Here is a 6,163-nt window from a genome sequence, read left to right as displayed (position 1 = left end):
AGCCACGACCAGTCTGTGGTGGGTGGCTGCTGGCTGCTGGAAGCAGCTGGTCCAGGTGGGCCCGCCAATGTCCCTGCCAGCCAGCCGGAGCAGGCCGCGTTCCATAGGTCGTCATCACGCTGTGTGCTTGCTGGCCCCGGGTGTTCCCCTCTTGGCTAGCACCTCCCACCTCCCCAGATCTGATGCGATTATAATAAAGTGCATGGACAGGTTCAGAGGTGAATTTGTATTATTTGCCCATACCCTCTCCATAACTTTCTACGTAGACGAATACCCGTGAATGAAATTGTAGCCTCACTCATGCCTGCCAGTATAAGCATCCTTGGAACATGTCTAAATTGTAGATGGCAATTTCGCTAACTCCAGATAAGTAGTGTGCATCGAACACACAGGAATTCTATGTAGTCCCATCTTGACAGATATAAGAACTCATCACAGAACAAGAAATTAATTGAAGTTGAGACTATCAATGCTCATAACGATCACCTTTATAATGCAAGGAAAGGATTAGGAGTCCAGACCAGACAACATGTACTTGGTTGTCTGAAGGCCATTCACAAGCTGCAACAATTCTGACCTAGATCAGCTGGGAGGATAAATTAATCTAGAAATAAATGGTATGATAATGGTGATATTTGTATAACATCGGATAATAGAGGCACGAAAATCCACACCCACAATTTAAGGAAGAGAGCATATGTTAACAAAAGGACCTGGGTTAGAGCGGGAAGTGGGAAGACAGAAATATACATAAGAAGGGAAGTGATAAGTAATTGAACATAAATCAGAAGCTAAGGATTGTGGAACAGGATATCATGTTCATACTCCAGGATCTAGGAAAGGACTCCGAGAGGTCCTTGAGTCCCAGTCCCCTGCCCCCTAAGCAGGACAAATACTAGTCTGACCATGCCCGTGATAGAGCATTATCTAACTACGCTTAATGATACTCCCAGAGAGTCGAGATCCACACCTCTCTCAGCAAATGATTCCAGGGTTTGAACACCGTTCTGACAGTAGGATATCTTTTTCCTGAATGTCCAGCCTATAAGTGCCCTGCTGGCAGTTTTATTAGCGCCATTGCTTCTCGGGGCGATCGATTAGTAGTCTAAGTGAATCAAGTTTTCTCCCTCCCCCGATATCACCGCTTTAGATACCTTGAAACTACGACATGGTCCGCCTCTGTCTTCGCTTTTCCTATAACGAAACAACCCATATTCATATACAAGTCTTTCCTTTCATGGTCATGTATGTCCAAGAACCTTAACAATCTTGTTGCTCTTTCTCTGGCCCTCTCCCAATTTCTCCACATCTTTCTTGAAAATGCGAGTGCCCAGGAAGCTTGGACACACTACTCCGTGTGAGGCCTGAACCAGTGCAAGAGTAGAGCAGAAGAATTGAGACTCCGTGTCTTGCCACAACACACCTGTTAAATGCATTCCCAGAACACGTGCCTTTTTTGGCAACAGTATCAAACACTGTTACCATATACTTGGTGGATTCCACTATGCGCCTATGATCTTGCTTCCGCCAGTTCTCCTTCCTAGACAGGTCTCTCCAGTCGGTATGTGGAAACTGATTAGTTTCCTTCCTAGTGGAGCATCCTGCGTTTGTCTTTATTAAGACCCTGCAATCCGGTTTATTCGCTCAGACCATTTCTCCAATGGTCCAGATCATTTGGAATTTTGACCTGTCCTCCAAAGCAAGTATGCAACCTCCCAGTTGTGGTATCTATCTGCAAACTTAATACCGGACTCTATGCCAACAAATCTGAACGAGTTGGAATAGTGAACAGAGCTGGTCCGGAAAAGCAGACCCCTGTGGAACCCCACTTGTTATACCTTCCAGCGATTGGAGCCATTAGATCCACTACTGGCTGAAGTACGTGTTTCCATGTCCAGATAGCACCCACCGTTTATAGTGCCCCATTCTAAATGTGTGTTTAGCCAGGTTATTTCGGAAGTGATAAAATCATGCAAGAGCGTGATCGAAATCCTTTACTTAAAGTCTAGGTAGACCACAATTCCACTGCACTCTCCTTATCCACTAAGGCCTCGTTATCCTATCAAAAGATAAGCGATCATGAGTGTGACGATCGATTGTTTCTTATCAAATCCATAATGCTGGCATCACTATTGACCTTAGCCACCTCAAATGTGTGCATGGTAGCATGATTTCTTTAAATTACTTGCTCCAATATCTCCTGGACACAGAAGTTAGATACTAACTGGCTATAGTTTCCTGTTGTTGTTCTTCCTCTCTTATAGATGGGGCACTAATTGCCCTTTCCCCGTCTTGCTGTGAATCCTCCTCCTTCTCCCCATGGACTGTCCAAGGATAATAGCTAGAGGTCAGATACCCTCCTCTTTAGCTCCTTTAGAATCTATCGATGCATTCATCAGGCCCTGGTGACTTTGCAGTCATCTACTTCTAAGTCGTGATTGAACTGTCTTATCTTTTTTTATTTCTCTTCTAAACTCTACCCCTCCCATATTAAGCATTCACTAGTTTAGGCACTCCATATCAGACTGTCTCGGTGAATGAACCAACGAAGAAGTCATTAAGGCCATCTCTGCATGTTCTAGGTTTTCCTAGTTACTGTTTCTCCCTTCCAACCCCCCCCCCCCCCCCCCCCCCATCTAGCTGAGAGCAGTGGGCCTACCCTGATCCTGTCTTCTTCTTGCTTCTATGGTATTGTAAAAATCTTCTTTTCCCTTTATTCGGTAGCAGTTTGAGCTCATTTGTGCCTTTGCCCGTCTAATCTTGCCTCCTGTCATTCCTGTGTTTTGCTATATTCAATCCTTGTAATCTATGATCTACGTCTTCCATTTCTTTTTATATGACTCCTTTTTATTTTTTAGATCATGCAAGATCTTGTGGTTAAGCCAAGGTGGTCTTTTGCCACATTTTCTATCTTTCCTATCCAGTGGAATAGCTTGCTTTTGGGCCCTTAATAAGGGAACCAAAGGGACGCAAGGAGAAATCTGTGGCCAGCAGAGTTAAGGACAATAAGGAGCTTTTTTAAGTATATTAAGAACAACAAAATTATAACAAAGTTATTGATCCATTACTAGATGGAAATGGAAGAATTATCAATAATAATGCAAAAAAGCCAGATGTGTTTAGTAAATATTTTTGTTCTGCTTTTTTGGGAAAAAAGATGATTAAGTCAGATCATATGATAACTCTTTCAATTCCACTAGTATCTCAGAGGATATTAAACAGCAATTAGTAAAATTAGACATTTTTAAATCAGTAGGTCCAGATAATTTGCATCCAAGAGTTTTAAAAGAGTTGGCTAAGGAGTTCACTGGACCATGAATGTAGATTTTCAATAAATTTTGGAAAACTGTGAAAGTTCCAGAAGACTGGAAGAAAGCTAATGTTGTGCCAGTATTTAACAAAGGTAAATGCGATGACCCAGGTAATCATAGGCCTGTCAGTCTGACATCAGTCCTGGCCAAGATAATGGAGTAGTTGATATGGGATTTGATTAATAAAGAATTAAAGGGAGATAATAAAATTAATGCAAATCAACATGGGTTTATGGAAAATAGATCTTGTCAAACAAACCTGATGCCTTATTTTGATGCGATTACAAGTTTGGATAATAAAGGTAATAGTGTTGATGTAAAATACTTTTGATTCATATCACATGACACTTTGATTAAAAAACTAGAATGATATAAAACCAACATGGCACACATGAAATTGATTAAAAGTTGTCCAACTGATAGATCTCAAACTGTAACTGTAAATGGGGAATCATCATTGAGCAGATGTATTTCTAGTGAGGTCTTGCCGAGATTGGTTCTTGGCCTTACACTATTTAACGCAGGAGGGGAAATATCTTAACAGTATAGGAGGAAACAATCAGCTATTAGCATCCTGATTCTAGTAAAAGCAGCAGAGAATCCTGTGGCACCTTATAGACAACTGCACCATCTACTCAGGACACTCTCTACAATGACAGCAGAACAAATCAACATACCCTAAAAGCCCCGACCAGGGTTATTCTATCTACTACCCAAGATCCACAAACCTGGAAATCCTGGACGCTCCATCATCTCAGGCATTGGCAGTCTCACTGAAGGACTGTCTGGATATGTGGACTCTCTACTCAGACCCTATGCCACCAGCACTCCCAGCTATCTCTGTGACACCACTTATTTCCTGAGGAAACTACAATGCATTGGTGACCTTCCAGAAAACACCATCCTAGTCACCATGGACGTAGAGGCTCTCTACACAAACATCCCTTAGTCTATAAGGTGCCACGGGTGCCACTCTTTGCTGCTTTTACAGATCCAGACTAACACGGCTACCCCTCTGATACCTGATTCTAGTCTTTGTATTGATACCACTTGCTAGTTAGATGCTTGGATGAAGGATGTCAAACCAAACAGTAGCTCTGAAGCTTTCACTTTCATTACATGGTCTCTCTATGGCACAAAACAAAAACAAAGCATGCCTACACCCCAAATTCCTAGTACCCTTGTTTTTCTTAACAATATTTTTCAAATCCAGAATTGCTTCTTCAGCTAGGAGAAAATGAAACATTTTAATGTTGTTCTCCATTTGAAAGAGTTTCCGGAAAGTTCAAATTAAACTTCTTATACTTTGCTCCCTAATAAAAAGCCAGATTTTGCCACTCTTATGTTGAGTATTATCTTACTCCACAGTAAATCATATTAATTTAAGTGGGATTACTCACAAGGTAGGACGGGGTGAGTAAAGGTGGGAGAATTTGGCCTAAAGTGAATTGGGATCCTCTAACCAGCGTAGTAATTGCTGTTATAAAATGCACAGACTCAGAAAATACATCTTATACTGGATGCTTTTAGCATGTCCAGGTCCAATTTTCAATATGGGCTTCAGTCTATGTCTGTGTAATCTCACTGAATTCACTAAAGCTTTTAAGTCACTCATGGTGCAGAAGAGACAGAAGTATTCAACAAATATTTCTGTTCTGTATTTGAAAAGAAGCAGGATCTTACAGTGAAAATTAAATACTTTCTACTCCATCTGTAACTAATAGTTGTAATTTAACATCCTCCCTACAATTAAAGATTTTTAAATCAGCAGGACCAGATAACTTGCACCCAAGAGTTTTGAAAGAATTGGCTGTGGTGCTCTCTGAAATATTAATGTTGATCTCTAACAAATCTTGGAGCACTGGGGAAGTTCCAGATGACTGAAACAAAGCTACTGTTGTGCCAATATTTTAAAAGGGCAAATGGGATGACCCAGGTAGCTAGAGGCTGGTTACCCTGACATTGTTCCCAGGCAAAATCATGGAAAGGTTGATATGAGATGCAAGCAGTAAAGAATTGAAGAATAGCATCATAATTAATGCCAGTTAAAATGGATCTATGGAAAACAGGTGTTATCAAACAAATTTGTTTTTTGTTTTGTTTTGGATTAAATGACAAATTTGGTTGATAAAGGTAACTATTGCCCCGATATTCTTAGATTCTGTAAAAAGCAACAGAGAGTCCTGTGGCACCTTATAGAATAAGTGAACAGTCCCAGTCATTTTAATCTCACCCTGTATGAAAGCTGTTCCATACCCCTTACCATTTTTGTTCTCCTTCGTTGTACTTTTTCTAGTTCTAATATATCTTTTTTGAGATGGGGTGACCAGAACTGCATGTATTATTCAAGGTGTGTGGGTACCATGGATTTATATAGTAATCTGTCCATTTAAGAATGGTTCCAAACATTCTGTTAGCTTTTTTGACTGCCACTGCACATCGAGCAGATGTTTTCAGAGAACTATCCATGATGATGCCAAGATCTCTTTCTTGAATGGTAACATCTAATTTAGACTCATTTTGTATTTACAGTTGGGATTATTTTTTCCAATGTGCATTACTTTGCATTTATCAACGTTGAATTTCATCTGCCATTTTGTTGCCCAGTTATCAAGTTTAGTGAGATACCTCTGTGTCTTCATAGTCAGCTTAGAACTTAACTATCATCAGCAATTTTGGATTGTCTGCAGATTTTGACACCTCACTGTTTACCTCTTTTTCCAGATCATTTATGAATATGTTGAACAGCTCTGGTCCCAGTACAGATCCTTGGGCAAGCCCATTATTTACATGTCTCCATTCTGAAAACTGACCATTTATTCCTACCTTTTGTTTCCTGTCTTTTAACCAGT

This window comes from Chelonoidis abingdonii, chromosome 3 (genome assembly GCF_003597395.2).
Source record: "Chelonoidis abingdonii isolate Lonesome George chromosome 3, CheloAbing_2.0, whole genome shotgun sequence".
In the NCBI taxonomy this organism is placed as follows: Eukaryota; Metazoa; Chordata; order Testudines; family Testudinidae; genus Chelonoidis; species Chelonoidis abingdonii.
This window is presented reverse-complemented; position numbering follows the sequence as displayed.